Source organism: Papaver somniferum, chromosome 8, assembly GCF_003573695.1.
Source record: "Papaver somniferum cultivar HN1 chromosome 8, ASM357369v1, whole genome shotgun sequence".
Classification (NCBI taxonomy): Eukaryota; Viridiplantae; Streptophyta; class Magnoliopsida; order Ranunculales; family Papaveraceae; genus Papaver; species Papaver somniferum.
This window is the reverse complement of record NC_039365.1, coordinates 42,535,803-42,553,915: the sequence shown is the minus strand read 5'-3', so window position 1 is coordinate 42,553,915 and position 18,113 is coordinate 42,535,803. Positions and strand designations below refer to the sequence as shown.

General features: G+C 36.6%; 1 pseudogene; it reads left to right on the top strand.

The window, feature by feature from the left end:
* The first annotated feature begins 5,648 nt into the window (after nt 1-5,648).
* Nucleotides 5,649-10,777, top strand: LOC113305481 (annotated as a pseudogene).
* The last annotated feature ends 7,336 nt before the right edge of the window (nt 10,778-18,113 follow it).

Below are 18,113 nucleotides of genomic sequence, written 5' to 3'. Positions count from 1 at the left end.
TATGTAATTCCTAATATACCCATTATTAATCAGGATTAGTGATTAATATAATTAATAAAATCTTAAGATTTTTGATAAACGATTAGTGTGTGTTATTATTTGTGTTTGGGTGAATGATGTGAGAGTAGAAGGAGAGAAAGAAAATTTGAGAGGGAATTGTGAAAATGGAGGATGATTGTGAAGAGAGAATTGCTGCGGCTGAATCTTTAGCTCAACTACAACAATGAGCATATCTTGAATCTTCATCCAATGACAACAACTCACAATTGCAAGTTTTTGTGGAACCAACACCTTTGGAACATGAATTTTACGAGCATGAAGTGTTTCGTGAAGAACCAACCCAAGAGAGTAAACTATCTCAACATATAAGCACTCCCCATCTGCGAATAGGTTGAAAAATTGATTTTTTTCTTTGAATCCACCATTGTTGTTGCTGTAAAAGATCGGTACCGGCATGGTCAAAGTATGAATACCATGCCAGAACCACAAATACCGGCATAGTATTCATACTACAACCATGCTGGAACCTTGGGATCCCCCATTTTAAAACTAAAAGCGGCATAGTTTGCAACCAAAAAACTATGCCGGTACAGGAGTTACTTTTAACCTACCACGAAATATTCTATCGAATATGCTACCAGCATGGTTAAATTATAAGGTTACCATGCCGGTACTGCATGAAAAACATACAGGAAGCAGTGTCTTCCGGAGCTAAATACCGGCATGTAAAATTAATTAACTACCACGCCGGAACTGTGTACCGGCGTGGAACCATAGATAACGAGCATGCCGGAACCTCCGCCGGCGTTGTTTAATTTTAACGTTACCATGCCGGTACCTACAAAAAAACATACAAGAAGGAGTATTTTCCAAATCTAAATACCGGCATGGTATATTAAGTATGGGCTACGCCGGAACCTCCTACAGGCGTGGTAACTTAGATTACGAGCATGCCAGAACCATTATTTCCGGCATTTCTTTCAAATATATTGTTAATGCCGCAAGCGTCTCAAAATTGGTCTTCAGTGTCGGTGCATTTCGACTATGCTGGGACTGTGATCGAGCATGCCGGAACTGCATACCGGCATAGTATTAAATTTTTCTTTTTTGGAACTAATTTATTTTCTTTTTGTTCGATCCTTAGGTTGTGACCTATATTGATCCAACAAATGCAAAACCGCTCGGTCGGATACATCGGAATACTATAAAATGCCTCTGGTGTGTTACCAAAGATTTCTTTTCACCTAGTATCTTGAATATTACCGATGAATTTCTTGTAATGAACCTTATAATCTCCCATTGTTGTCCTTATTTAGGTAATAAAAGATCCAAAGGAAGCAATTGCTTGGGCTAAAGAGACTGCTCTTAAGAACATGTGTCTGTTGGTGAGGAATACCCAAGGTTCAAAAAGCTGTTTTGAGATGGTTTGCGAGAGAAGTGGGCAATACAAGGAGAAGAATAGCCACAAGAGAAAGGATTATGTACATCCAAAGAAGACTAATAAGGTATACAAAACTCATACGAGGAAGGATAATTTCCCCTTTAAGTTTGTATTCCGTTTAAATGACAAGAACAATGAATGGGATTGTGAGGTTTCGTTCGGCCGTCATAACCACCAGGATCCGAAAGATTTTGTTGGTCAGTCCCTAGTTGCGAAGCTAAAACCTCATGAAATGGAGGATGTAAAGAGATTGACCAAAGCATTTATCAAACCGAGACAAATTCTCAGAGGCTTCAAGGAAAAGGATAAGACGAACGTGTCTTCTCTAAGTACAATTTATAGCGCACAAGCAAATATTAGAAGGGTGGAATGGGAAGGGAGGAGCGTTATGCAAGAATTTGAGAAGATAGTTTGGGATTACAACTACACACGTAAACAATTTATCTCGGTCATCAAATGTGTCATTACCACGGTGCCCCAAGAATAGTTATAGACATCTTCCGACGGATCCAAGTACTGAAGATAGTTTGCACTAACCCTGTTTCCACTAGTGTCAGGGAATACCTTAGTGCCCAAGATGTATAACAGGTACGCAGCGGCTGTATAACGAATTTTCGCAGGGTCCCATCCATCCTCCAAACTTCTTTCCTTTGTTTTTTCAAACTTCTTCTTAAGCAGCGTCATCTTGAATGTCTTTGTCCTAATAGACTTAGATACATAGAAGCTCTCCACAGAAGTTTTGTAGTCCCAACCAAACAACTTGTTAGTCAGAGCGTGCAACTTCGACCATTCTAGGTCCGCAGACTTATCTCCTTCTGCAATTGATTTTCCGATAACATTCAAGCCTAGAATGTTCTTAGCATCTTTAGGGATGAAGGTCATCTCCCCATAAGGGAAGTGCATGGTATCAGTTTCACCATGATACCTTTCGACGAAGCAATTGACAGTCACAAAATCAGGCTTCACATAATTTACAACCAAAGCATATAGACCATAATTTACAACCAAAGCAATTTAAGGACCTCTTCACATTCCTCAGACAAATTCCAACCATCCGCGGCTTGGTTTCGGCAAACACGCACAGACTTCTTATGATCCTACAATTAGGAGACAATAGAATTAAGATATTTTACATAAATACACAACAATACATATGCACAAGATAAAAAAAATGCTTACATAGGTTTGATAGATAGTACGAGCCCACGAGTCCTTGTATCCAAATAGCGTTTTTGGTTCCGGAGCTTCACCCCAAATTCTACCACGAGCAAGGTCAGGTATCATGTCATCCTTATGAGGAAGGTGCGAACCTTTAACTTTTACTGTGACTTTGCCTTTGTCCTTGCCTTACGTTGGTTGTTGACTTGGCCCACCAACTTCGCTTTTTGGCTTGCTAATTGACTTGGATTAACCTCATCATCTTCCTCCTCACTTTCCTCTTCATCATGCCCATCGTCCTCAACTGTTCTAGTAGGTTTACGGATTACAAGTCGACTACGATCACCACCACTCTCCCAAATTATCCCTCTTGTATCATCCCCCAAATGCTTTTTGCGACCTTTGTATTTCCCTCGAGGAGGCAGAGACTGAGGAGTATCAAGACCGTCCTTCCTTCTACTCTTAATGACAACATCTTTAGTTTTTCCTTTGTTAGCTTCCTTGGATTTTTTCCTATATCAAAAGCCACACGAAATGAACACAAGATAACACAATTTCATGGTCATCAAGAAAATACCGCATGCCCACAGTTCCGATAATGTACAATAAATATCGACAATGCCGGTAGTATTTTAGATTGTACCTGGATACAAAATGAACACTATCGGCAAACACTTAATAATTCACTCCATGCCATAACCATGTACCGGGACAGAATGCTAACTCAAACCAATGCCGGTAATTCCTAGAATGATCCTGGATACCAAAATTGCACTACCGGCATACGCGAACAATTTTAAAGTAATGCTGTAACCCAATACCAGCATAGTATTCAACTTAATTTGAATGCCGGTATAGAATATTCAGCTTCAGGAGATTCTGAATTTGAAAACGACATTGTATTCATACTAAAATCAATGTCGTAACCCAATACCAGCACTTCCTTCATTCTAAATTGAATGCCATAATTGAGTACCGACGTGGTATTCATACAAATTTCAATGCCGGTACTCAATGAAACTCAATTGTTTGAGTTAGGGTTTGCGATTCTAACCTAAACCCATTGCTATAAATCGATTTAAACACTCATAAAGTAGTTCAAAATCACTTACCTTCTCACAGAAGCCATGTTTACGAGAGGTTGATTGTCCGAGTTGGCTGCTTCCTCTTTTTCTTGCTCTTGAGCAATCAAAGCAAGTCTTTCCTATAATTTCTGTTGAGCAATCGAGTTTGATTTCGATTGGGCATTTAGTTTTTCTCGTGGAGGCATTGTTATGATTCTCGTAGGTTAATCAACGAAGAAATTTTTGAATTGACGATTAATCGTCGATGAAGAACGGATGAAGAAGAAGATGGAAGAAAAAAAAAATCAAAACCTAACCCTAAGAGTGCTGGTACTGTTTTTAGAGAATTGGGGATATATGAATTTGGTTTTTGATTTTAAGTTTTAGTAGAAAGGGTATTATGATCTTTTAATAATATTTTTTGATTAACCAAAGGGTATTTTAGTATTTTTCATATCCAAAAAATCACCCCTTAACAGACACTACTGGTTGGGGGAAGTAATCTATATCCCTCAATTAGTTTTTATATCCCACAATCGCGCGTTCTTAATTAAAATCTCCTTTAAAACCGTTAAAAACCCAAAATAAAAAAACAAGTATAATAATTGCATAAAATACAAAAAAGATAATTATAAGTAGTTATCTAAAATAATAGAGAACAAGGTTCTCGGGAAGAATTTACCGACCGCAAATTTGTTAACCGATCACGACATTTTTAATCAATCGGTGGACTTATCATTTTCTATAACCATAAGATGGTCTTCCCACTAATGCTTTACACGTCGAATAGATTCGGCGCTACCTCAGCTTTTGAGGGAATCCCCTCTTCCCTCTTTGAAAATGGTCTAAGCTTGGAGGCACAAACTTAACAAGGCTGCTAACAGGGATACCCAATTATTTGGTGGTGTACCAAAATATACTAAAGACAAAACATCCATTGCCTTTGGGTTGGTATATCCTCAAGCAATTTGGTATCCTTATTAGCAATCTTGCAAACTTGACAATCCCAAACCCACCTTCAAAAGAAAAGAAAAAAACACTACCAGACCCTAATGCTAACTTCTGTCCAAGTACTTTTCAAAAAGACTTCTGTCCTAGTATTTTTGGCGAACGGGACTTGCCTTTTCGGTCTCTCTCAAGTCTTGCCTTTTTGGTCTGTCCCCAAGTCTCCCAATGTCTTTTGCTTGCTTTTTCTTCCGAATATCAAGTCAAAGAGGGTCAAAAACTGGAAATTCTAATGCTAAGTGAACTGAGAAATAAAACACAGCCGAGTGACTCCCTCCATTTTGCACCTGTTGAGCTTCTTTCATGGCATCAAAACCCATGGACTTCTCTTCTGATCCTCCAATGTAACTAGTTCTCTCCCCAGATCAGTCAGTCTACTGCTCTGACGCGCTCAAGTCACTAAAGGAGATACTCCAGAACCCCAACAATATATTACAGGAATTTACACTTGCAGGTTTTCCTCTCTTTAATTTTGCACCTGAAAAACTTCGATTAAGTTTATAATGATATTATGAATTTTGCATCCTACATGAATATAAGCCTTTACCTGATCAATTAGTACTAAATCACAATATCTAACTGATCATTTGTAGTTATCTAGGTTTTGTTGAGTAAATTTAAATTTCTTTCTTGCATATATCTTGTTTGCCAGGTTATAAATTGAATCATTTGGAGATTTTATTTCCCAATTCTGGGTTTAATTTCATATTGTATCTTGTTCGATTACCACCAGATGTAGCGTAATTATCAGGATTATTATTGTTAAACTCTTAATTTATAGCTAGTTTGTTGGTTTGTTGTTGTGGTTCTAAAGATATACTAGAAACTTAAGACATTGTTGTATGATAGACTTAAGAGATTCAGGAAAAGTTTGTATTTGGTTGATTTATCTCTCGCTATTACCATACATTGACGCATCGACAGTTACTAAGCTTTTAACTACATATCTCCAGTTCAACAATATAAAGAATGCTGAAATGATGGAAAGCTGCAAAGAAGCTCTTCTTAAGAGTATTAAAGGCTTAGTAATTGATTTTTCTATTGAAATAGTAAAATTAGTTCCGATTTCATAATTATGACATTCTTAAGAGTAGTTCCTTTGGATACAAGGGGGTCGGTTATTTCTTTACGTCTCATTGATTTTCAGTTGGCCAAAACAGGGTCGTTTTGAAGTCATCCCAGGATTCTAAAACGCCAGGGAGTGATTATATAGTATTAGTGAAGTTCCAGAACGTTTGCTAATTTGCTTGAAATTAAGGAGTGCCTCTCAATAATGTAGGTTAGATCTTGTGAAAGCAATCCACGCATCATAGCTGCACTAGGTCCAGTACAACATACATGTGAGCACTTCTGGGAGATGGTAATCCAGCATCATTGCCCCTTGGTTGTTATGCTGACTCAGTTAGTTGATGGTCATCAGGTACTGTGATATATGTTAATATCCCCATACTAAAAGATCTCGATCTCAACCAATAAATAGTAAAATACTATTATTTACAAAAATGGATTAATTCTTCATCTCCGTTTTTGTATTTGATGTTCACGCTAAGGTCTTATATGTCATCCGTCTAAGTTACATTTGATTTCTTAGTTATATGGTTTTCATTTGCGTTTCTGTTAGCTATTTCATGTTTTTAATATGTCTTTGTTTCATTCATTCGCATCAATCTATAATCTTAGTACGGTGGTGAAATACTTTAAGCAGGTGATCAAATGTGAAGATTACTTTCAATCAGAAGACAGCGCTATAGTATTCGGAAAGATTCGTGTCACTACTAGATGGAAAAGAACAACTAATACATTGTTAATCTTGCGCAGATTGGAGGTGACACACAGAGAGGTAACATCAGCTCCTTGTTAATACTTCAATTTTCCCTTTCTCCCCTCTCAAGAATAATTTGAATCTGGAATATGGAGATACCTTAAACACACTAGACGAGCAAATAACAGAAATAGGCGCAGTGAGCCAGTGGCTCACTGATTGGTAAGAAATGTCATGAATGGCTTTGCGTGCTTGCATGTTACTAATTGGCACTCTGAGCTGCCTGTACTCATGGTACAGGGTTTTGTTCTTGGCAAGAGCCTTAGCCCGGCCCAAAACTCTGACCTCCCTAAGAGGCCTTGGCAACATTAGTATGAAAGCCTTAACTTAAAGACTGAAGTCTTTTCACTGTAGGCAGTGTTGAATATTAATTAAAAGTTAAAATAAACCCTGTCCACTGAGCAGTGTTTGGTGCAAGTTGGGGTTTCTAAACAGATGAGATTTTAAGTGCATGGCTCAAATGTTGTCCAGATTTCTTAGGAACTAATTGGCAGTGTTGAAATATGATTCCCGTTGCCGACAACAATGTATTATTACACATGCGAGAATTGACTTTTTTGAATTCCCGAAAATGAGAATCAGAAGCAATTCTGGCTTTACTTAACCAAAAGTCAGTAAGTACTGCAGTTGAGGCTAGGAAATTCCCCCTGTACACATGGTAGGTGGTGGATGGGGGATACCCATTCTGTCCCTTCCATTTATCGTTTAGCTGCCTCATCGAGTCGTCTTATAAGATCAAGCATTTAATGTATAAATCGTGTCTTGTTCTGCAATTATGTCTGTTGCTCAGAGGAGCCACTGCACTCTGTTATCCATGTTCAGTATCTCGACTGGCCTGATTTTGAAGTACCCTACAACACACTTCCAGTTCGTGAGATTTTAAAAATGATATATCATATACCCCGTGATCTAGGCTCTATAATTGTGCATTGCAGGTATTTCTCTTCATATACATCAACTTTTACATTTTTGGACATGTACAGTTAAGACCGTTAGACCACAAATCCATATGTATGCCTGATAGTTTTTGTCTTTTGTCCCAGTGCACGTATTGGGCGAACGGGTACATTTTGTACAATTCTTAATACCGTACAGAGAATCCTTGTTGGAAATATAACTGCGTTGGATCTTGGTCACACTATCAGCATTTTAAGATCTCAGCCTATGGGAATGGTGGAAACTACTGTTGGATGCTAGCTAGATTATAGGACACGGTTTTGTGTGAGAGTCCAAATTGTGTGGAACTCCAAAACCGTGTATTAGTAAGTGGTCTGTGTGTTTATCTCCAAGCAAGGTCGGTGAATAATTCCTAACTTGTAGGAATATTTTGGAGTCGGCCAAGTAAACTTGAATAAGACCTAGCTAGCTAACTAGTATAAATAGGGGTCCTTGGTAGTGTTTGAAAGATATCTCGTAGAGTTCTTCTAAAGAGTGGGAAAGCTAGGGTTTTCGGTCTCTTTGTGAGTTTCTTGTTTTCGTGGAAGGGTGAGAGCTGTGTGAGAAGGGTGAGAGTTCTCTTTGTAATCACCTTTACAGTTAATTGAATAAATCGTGTTCTTGTCCGTGGTTTTTACCCAGTTTGGGGTTTTCCACGTAAATCCTTGTCTTGTGATTGTTTATCGTTTATCGTTATTCTCTTGGTTCTTTGTTTTCTTCTTCGTTTAATCCCCAAGATCAAAGCGTTGTGGTGAAAATCCCAACAAATGGTATTTAGGGTTAGGTTTAGGGAAAAACAAGATGACAACAAAGGTTTATGCGGGTTCTACGCGGTTCGAGGTAGAGAAGTTCGATGGTTCTATTAACTTCGGTTTATGGCAAATTCAAGTTTAAAATGTTTTGATACAATCGGGATAAGTCAAGGCGCTGAAAGGACAAGCTGAAAGCGGTGTCAAACCTGAAGACTGGGAAGATGTTAATTTAAGAGCTGCAAGTCAAATACGATTATTATTAGCAAAGAATGTTCTAGCTAATGTCTCAAAGATTACAACAGCAAAGGATTTGTGGAGTAAACTTGAAGAGTTGTATATGACAAACATTCGTTCGAATAGATTGTACTTGAAAGAGCAATTTCATACGTTGAAGATGGCTGAAGGTACGTCTATTGCTAATCATCTCAGTGTTTTGAATTCAATTGTTTCTGAACTGAAAGCGTTAGGAGTAACTGTTAATGATGAGGATAAGGCACTTCGTCTCGTCTTGTCACTTCCACCATCTTATAAACACATGGTAATATACTTAAAGCATGGAAAAGATGCTTTGAGTCTTTCCGAAGTTACAAGTGCTCTCTTGTCTGGAAAGGAGATGAAGAGTATTAAGGGTAATTTGTTGGAAGATGATGTTTTATATGCTGGCGAGAAGAGGAAACATGGTAAGAGTGTTTGTTGGAAGTGTCGCAAACCATGCCATATTAAGCGTGATTGCAAGTGGAAAGGCAATGTGACTGGTCCGGAAAAAGGTCCCGAAGGTCAAGCTAACCATGTCGACGATGCTAGTTATGAAAGCGATTTCTTTCTTTTGGTTGATGCTGATTTTAATCAAGAAAAGGGTTGGATTTTGGATAGCGGTACCACGACACATATGTGTGCACACCGGTCATATTTCGATAGGCATGTGGGGTGTAGTGGAAAAGTGTTTACTGGCGATGGCTCGGAACTATAAGTTAAGGGAGTCGGTGATATTCGCATTAGGAAGTTTGATGGTAAATTTCGAACAATCCGGGGAGTTAAACACGTGCCGGAGTTAAGGTGGAATCTAATCTTTTCCCAATTAGATTCTGCAGGTTTTGGTTATTCCTGTTATGGTGGAGTAATTAAGATTTATCAAGGGTCTACTATGATCATGAAAGTAAGTCGTAGCAGCGGCTTGTATACTCTGAAGCAGTCAGGGGTAGGTGGAGCTAAGGATGTACCTGAGTCAACTTTTGAGAATGTAAAGTCTCATGGAAATTTGGCATTAAGTGGAGTTCCAAAGGTCGTATGGTCAAGAAGTGGGTTCCAAAGATTGGCAAGTCCAAGGATAACTTGGACTTTGTTGGTCATCAACGTTGATGAATAACGGTCCGTAAGGGCAAGTAGACAAAAACACGGTGGACGTTAGTTGTTTGAAGAAAGAAGAATTTGAGTGAACTTTGGTCGGTATGATTCCTTGCAGAGGATACGTAGGCAGCCTATGGCGCAATCGACGTTGGAAGACGAAGGAGATTTCTTGTATTGATCGTATCATGCATGAACGCATGATCCGAGATGGAGAATTGTTGGATGCTAGCTAGATTATAGGACACGATTTTGTGTGAGAGTCTAAATTGTGTGGAACTCCAAAACCGTGTATTAGTCGGTGGTCTTTGTGTTTATCTCAAAGCAAGGTCGGGAATAATTCCTAACTTGTAGGAATTATTTTGGAGTCGGCCAAGTAAACTTGAATAAGACCTAGCTAGCTAACTAGGATAAATAGGAGTTCTTGGTAGTGTTTGAAAGATATCTCGTAGAGTTCTTCTAAAGAGTGGGAAAGTTAGGGTTTTCGGTCTCTTTGTGAGCTTCTTGTTTTCGTGGAAGGGTAAGAGCTGTGTGAGAAGGTAAGAGTTCTCTTTGTAATCACCTTTACGGTTAATTGAATAAATCGTGTTCTTGTGTGTGGTTTTTATCCAGTTTGGGGTTTTCCACGTAAATCCTTGTCTTGTGATTGTTTATCGTTTATCGTTATTTTCTTGGTTCTTTGTTGTCTTCTTCGTTTAATCCCCAACATCAAAGCGTTGTGGTGAAAATCCCAACAACTACGGTACCCTTTTACACTCTCTATTAGAAGATTAATGTTTGAGAAGAGAATTACACAATCACACATTGGTATAATCCGCCGTTTACTTAGTTTTGCCGGTGCGATATGACCAGGTCAGTGGTTAATCGTTAGAAGTTAGGAAGAAGGCAGGTTTTGAAACATTCAGAGTTTCTTATGGACAAAGTAGACTTATTCATCAATCCACATGCACCTTGGCCAAATTGCTCACTGACTTCCTTTTTGTTTGTCAGGAACAATTCTTGTTTTGCTATAATGTCGTAGCTGACGAATTGGAAGATCTCATTTCGCACTCGAAATCAATTGCAGGTAGCACCGAGTCATAGATAGTACTTGACCTCTTAAGCTCCGCGTATCCTACCAGGCTTCCAAGGCCGACATCCACAGCAGCCGTCTTACTTATATTGACCTATACTATTTACAAAGAATTGTCTCCATATGGCATCAAGATTTGGTTGTTCTCACTGTCCCAGCTTGAAATCATTAAATGTAATAAAATGCTGAAAGAATTTATGATTGGTGTTTTTCTTTGACTTGGACATTCAAACAGTATTAGTCTTCTAAATTCTGCTATTTATCAAATCAGATGAATTTTTTTTATTTTCGGAGATCAAATTCATTTGACTCGAGTATTATTAAAAGTGTGCAGCAGTCTATGACTTTATGCGAATCATGTGTTTACTTTATGGAAGACAAAACATGTAACAATTAGTGGATGTATCATATGTTCAGGAAGATTTAGGAAGATATCTTTAGGCGGAAAGATAGTTGTTGATAATCACGACCCAGAAACTTGTCACATCCCAATTTCTGTAGATTGCTTGTGTAGTGGCACAACAAGAACTAGAAGAACTGTACTAGTAATCACTTGAATCCAGCTCTAGGAAATCCAATCTGACAAGTTCTCAATGGTTTCTTGGGTAAAAATGGTGTCCAGTGTCCAATGTCCACTATCATATGGATCCAAATATATCTCAGTAATTTAGGCACGTGATTACGATAGAATATTCCAAATTACGCTAATCAAACAGCCAATTAGTGCATTCAAGAATCAAAAGAAAGATGTATCTTCTTTGACTAGTTTTCAAGATTAAGACACTCTTGAAAGAGTCCTCGGTCTTCCCTGTCTTCCAAAAGGCTCCACTCCTTGGACTTTGTCTTCCTTAAAATAGAGTTTCGCAAATGATGGATATCTTCTACCATACAAAAAAAATTATTGTATCCATTTTTCAGCATCACCGTTTATTTAATTTGAATAGATGGCTAATGTAGTATTTTGTTCCACGTCATTCTAGTATAGTGGTAAAGTTAATTGGACGATGATACTAGTGATCTGTTTACATTTTAACTGACATCTATGTAAGTGCTATGTTTCAAGACAATCATTTTTTATATTTTTGAAGCATATTTCAAGACAATGTGGATGCTTTGTATTAACATAATCTAATATATTTATTAATCTCCATAATTAGTGTGGAGTCTAGGAAGTAGGAAGAGGCACCGCTAGGAAGATGGAGACTGCTGGTTTGGGGTAGATAACGTGTGAACATAAGTATGAATTTGTGTTGTTTAACTTGATTAAGTAACTCAACAAGCTTTCTCGCGTACGATTACGATGTTGATGTCGAACTTCGTAGAAAAATCACACACTAGGGATGGAGTTTTGTCTGCTTAATCTTACTCTATTTTTAATTAAAATCGGGTTTTGGGTCCGTCGGTTTAGAAGATCCGATTATAAACTCTACAATCGAAATATTTCGATTTCTATAGTCATGATGTAGGATCTCGCTTACGATTTCTATACAGAGGTTCATCCATTCATTTATCTATAAAAGTTCATTTTTAGAGCATTGTTTTTCTTTACAACCTGACATGTCAGGTTGCGGGGGTGTAGGGGTAGCGCCGCCTAGCAGAGTGCGAGACGATGTCTCGAAGAATTTTTCTCTTTTTTTGATTTTTTTTTTAAAAAAAAATATATTATTAGATAAAAAATATTACACTAACTAGTTGGAAGCCTAACAAGCTAAGCTCCAACAACGTACTACTACATTAATTGAACAGGTTTCGAAATAGGTTTTGAATTTGGAAACCTATTTCGGTTTTCCAGAAATTTCTACAATCGCTTTTTTTTCCATAAGGTTTCTCTGGAGAGATACCATTAATGGATGCCTGTTGAAAGCGTCTGTTGGAGATGAACAGACATATTCAAAAGGCATGAAACCATCTTTAAATAACGAAGGTTTTCTCCCATTCCAACACATCAAATCAATTTGTTTTCATCTTCTCTAATAGCATCATCAGTAGCTTATACGTTGTGTTCTGGGTCGGGTCAAGGAAGTACAATCCTTGAATTCAGTTATTGTGTTAAGGCTTCATTGAATCCTAAAGGCATAATTCGAGAGACCTGTTGTACTCGCCAAGTTATTTGGGAAAGGTCGAATTATTGTCTAAAAGAATCGAAAGAGCCTTGAAGTCAGGGTACACCATTCTTCTATATTGTTTTCATCCTCTATTTTTAACCCAACTAGTTGCTCACCCGTGTGATGCACGGGTCTGTTTCTTTCTTACGTAACAATTGATGTGAAGGGTTATTGTACGACCTTTGAGATGGTGTCATTGGTAACTCAGTACATAAAAAACACAAATTATCCAAAATACCACTCCACAATAACATAGCAGGTTGAAAAAATTGAAACATCTTGGAACCTAAACCATCCACTAAAAGAAAACAAACATAAAAGAAAACTTCAATTAAGCTGTAGTTCCTAAAAATTCACCAAAACAATTAATAAACTGTACTTCCTAAGAAAAACGACCTAAGGTACGTGATAATTAAGGAATAAAGGAAAAATCTAAATGAGTACCCCAAAAGCGTCATATTTAAGCCAAATCACCTTAATCTTCTATTCGCTATTCTCATTCCTCCATGTCAATGCTTCGAGAATAATACGGTCTGGAATTGGCACGAATGTACTGGCGCATAATGATTCTGGTATATATATATGGTAAATCATTCTTTTGGATGATAGTAATTTTTGATACTGATGGTCCATTAGCTGTATTTGAAATCCCAATATACATTGGATTTTCATTCTCATCGAAATCTCCTGATCTCAAATAGAATCCTACGTTGTATACGCCATGTGCCGAGCACACGTCCACGTGCATCGTGAAGCCAATTTTAACTGGAAATTGATATTTAGTAAGTGGTATTGCATCCCTTGATTTCATCACATGGTACCCTATTAGTATTTCCTCTCTGATTTCATCTGCAATCAGTACTTCTACAACAATGTATTCTAGGTGATGCTTAGACCATGATGGAATGTTAATTATTGATCAAAAGTTAATTGCAAAACTTGCAAGCACGAAAATTTTAGTATAACTGTAAAACCATAACCCAAACATTTACTAAAATAATAATAAAACCGGAAGTTGGAATCGATGAATCGGTGACTCCAAAAAAATCTACCTAAATGTAGTTCCTAAGAAATCAAGCAATTGTACTCCAAAGAAAAAATAAAAGGAAAACTCTAAATAAATACCCCCAAGGCACCAAATATGAACCCAAATCACTTTAACCTTCCGTTCACGATTCTCATTCAGTGCTTGGAGAAAAATATGGTTTATAGATCTGGAATTGTCAGGAATATGTTGGCGGACAATAATTTTATACATCCATTTGGTAAATCATTCTTTTGATGATAGTAATATTTTATTTTGATTGTCCCTTAGTTGTATCTAAAATGCCAATGTATGTCGGATAGTCATTCTCATCGAAAAATCTTGATTTCAAGTAGAATCCCGCATTGTGTAAGCTCTGTGCCCTGCTTCTGTCCATGTGCATTATAAAAGAAATTTTCACCGAAATAATTGGTATTGTGTGTCCCTTGATTTCATCATATGCCTCCCTATCACTACTTCCTCCCCGACTGCAGCTCCGATTAGCACTTTTGCAACCATTTCATGCAAAATAGTTTAATTATCGACCAAATTGTAATTCAATCTATTTATAAGTAACGTAACTGGTATTTGGACTTTTTTTTTCTTTAATTATATGTTTGGCTTTATTTCTTAGCATTTTTTGGAGCGACATAGAAATATTTAGGGGTGACTTTTTTATTCCATCCCATTGACGTGGCTATGGGGTGTCCTAGTGGTTAGAAAGTACTTATATGCTCTTTTATAATCGGTAATTCACTATTAGTTTTATCAACAGATTGTGACTATGTTCTTCTCTTCTATGCTTTTTTTTGAAAAAAAAAATAATAAATAAACTAAATTTGGGGATGCTATCACAATTGGTAGATAATGAACATCACAAAATTACCGATTATAAAAGTACAAAATTTTGAAGTTTCATTTGTTTTGAAAAAATTGAATTTGGGGATAATATCGCAATCTGTAGATAAGGAACATCACGAGACTACCGATTGTAAAAGTAGAAAATTTTGAAATTTCATTGGTTTTTGGAAAAAAATAAATTTGGGCGTACTATCACCATCACGAAATTAGCAATTGTAGAAGTATGAAATTTTGAAATTTCTTTAGTTTTTGGGAAAAAATAAATTTGGGCTACTATCACAATCAGAGATAGCGAACATCACGAAATTACCGATTGTACAATCGGTAGATACTAAACACCACGAAACTACCCATCCTGAAAATAGAGAAATTTAAAATTCCATTGCTTTTTGAAAATTTTGAATTTGGGGATTCTACCACAATCGGTAGATAATGAGCATCACGAAACTAACGATTGTACAATTGGTAGACAATAAACATCACGACACTACCGATTGTGAAAATAGGGAAATTCAAAATTCCATCGGTTTTTGAAATTTTTTATTTGGGGCTACTACAATAATCGGTAAATAATGAACATCCCGAAACTACCGATTGTACAATCGGAAAATAATAAATACCACGAAACTACTGATTGTGAAGATAGAGAAATTCAAAAATCCATTAGTTTTTGAAAAAAATGAATTTGGGCCACAATCGGTAGATAAGTAAAATCACGAGACTTGCGATTGTGCTTCTCTATCGGAACAGAAAAGTATAATCGGTAGATAAAAATATCTTATTATCTACTGATTCTGGTACGTTAGTGGCGCTAAATGCTCTATAATCGTTATTGAACCTTCGAAATTATGTTCTTCACGATGTTTCTCACCTGCTTCTTCATACCCCATTCGTTGTTGTTATGGATTTGAGAAAAAATGGTTTTGATCCCACATCTTCTTCTTTCACTCTAAAACTTAAAACTAAATAACTCAAATAAATTTTCCTATCAATATATACTAAAGATTAACTCCCGATTATACTAATTATCTACCGATTATAAAAGGTATATTAGCCGTTTCGAAAAATCAGAGATAAGGGTGGCTTCATTTTAGGTTTAGGTGACCCGTTTTTGTCTTATTAATCGCCCCTAATTCTTTTGGGATAGCCCTAAAAATGACAGGTTTTATTTTATGATGAGGATCATGAAAAATTCAAGAGGTGACCACTACATATATGGTAAGTATTATTTTCCTATAAAATTAGATATCATTTGATCCTTCGAAACATTAATGATTACTTTAGTTTCACCATATTATAAACATAAACACTTCCACTTGAATTATGTCGGCATAGACTAACTTTGTGTAAAAGTACTTCAGAAAAAAAAACTACCTCAAACATGAGGGAACCAACTCTTGAGTTTTAGCACCCTGGGAAAATCTTGAGTTTGGCTTCTGTTATTTGTAGAATCTAATAAAAATTGTAAAAATCATGTAATTCTCAAAATTTAGGTTAAACTAAAAGCTTAGACACTTTGTGAATGATTCTTCTTGTGGTGGTAAAGTGGTTGGCCTGCGATCAAAACATGTCTCCTCGAATATTTTCAAGAAACACTGGGTCTTTGTGAAATTAGGAGGCATCTCTTGTACAATGATGACAACACTGCGTATTTTATCGCGAACCAGTTAACTCACAGATTCCGGACTTTTCTAAGTGCATTGAGTTTCAGGCGTTGGAAACGCCTCACGTGATCAAAATGTTACCTAACAAATATTTAAGAAAGCTAAGTTCAACTTGTGCAAAAATTTAGTTCTGAGGTGCCTCAACCTTGAAGGCGTACGCATCAAGGTTTCTTGTCTCAACAACTCTCGGCGGCGCTTCTGCAGTTCCCATTTCTTAAAATTCTAGAAATATTTATAATCTTCAATTATGTATTAAGTGACTGGGTTATGAGTTTTATATGGAAACAGCTGAAGATTTGAAAAATCTATAGTATTCCTCATCTAATAGATGCACAAATACATTTATGCCATCTTGGAAGAATGATTTCATTCATTCCGAGATTTTCGTATTCTTATTTTTTTCCTCAAACAGGATAAGCCAGGGAGACTATTAGTTGGCAATCACAACGGAGTTGCATGTGTTTGATATCATTGTTGTAGTAGGGGTTAAAGCTTAGGGACCTCAAACATTCCGGCGAAATGGAAATATGGGACGGACATTCTCTCTAAAAAAATATAAAGCAGATGCCCGGTGAGTGGGAAAGATTTTGAACGTGCGAGTTCAAAACTGAATTGGCAGACCCATAACCATCGCATTAATAAGATTTGACATCATCTAACTATGGACTTAACCATGGTTAGATGACCAGATTTTTAGTGAACTACAACATATTTACCGATTTTTTTCACATATTTTCATATTCCAACCACTTTTTTTATCGACTACTTCAATTTATCTGGCGCCAAGAATACTTCCTATGTGTACGTATCTTATTTGGTTCAAAATCCAACTTATTTAATTCAAAACCTAGAATTCTGTTCCATCAAGCTAAGTAAATGATCCCTCATTCAAATATAACTTGAAAGTACTGAAACTTATTGCTCGTGTTATGATTTTTAAATGGTTTTAGATTTATCATTTTTTGCTCTGACCTTTTGAGTTCTCTATACACTTAACTACTAATATAAATACGTTGACACATATGTCAATACTTCACTGATGAATCATCAGGACACGGTTCATTTTTAGATCTTACCTTTTGAGTTCTCTATACACCATGCAAAGATGATGATAATGACTTGAGTAATGCTTTCGGCATTGCCATCATTGACGGATCAAGAGTTATGCAGAAACTTAAAAGAATATAATATGAAATTATAGTATGGTTAAGTCCATAAATTGATTTAAGAAGTTGTTAGAAAGTAAATATATGAAAAATCGGGTAAAGATACACACGTAACACTAAATATCCGGGAAGATAACCATGGTTAAGTCCATAGTTAGATAATACCAGATCTTATTAATCCGATGGTTATGGGTCTGCGAATTCAGTTTTGAACTCTGCGAGTTCAAAAAAAATTTCACCAGTGAAGATGAAAGATTTTACCAACAAATCCAGAGAAAACATATGCGTGACTTGACATATGTGTGACTTGTTCCTTAATATCCCTCATTTTCTCTATAAACATAGTTGCCAAACATTCCCGAGAAAAACTCATGGTTTAACAGACTCTTGCACCATTACTTGTAACACGAAAACAAAATTGATTTGAACAGGAAAAATGCCAACACTCATACAATTGAGATCTCGTACAACCTCAGCAAAACACCTGAACAAAAGAACTTCAATGGCACTGTCGTCCAATATTTTTTCCTTGTATATATAGCAATTACTGGTTATTTCCCATTGTGACAAAATTATAAATTCAAAAAAATCAAATACCTTCTAGTCTTAAGTGAAGGGATACTTTTGTCAAATTCTTCATTTGATATACCCATAACTCAGTTAGACTTACTCTGTACGATCTTCTTTTTTTTTCTTTGA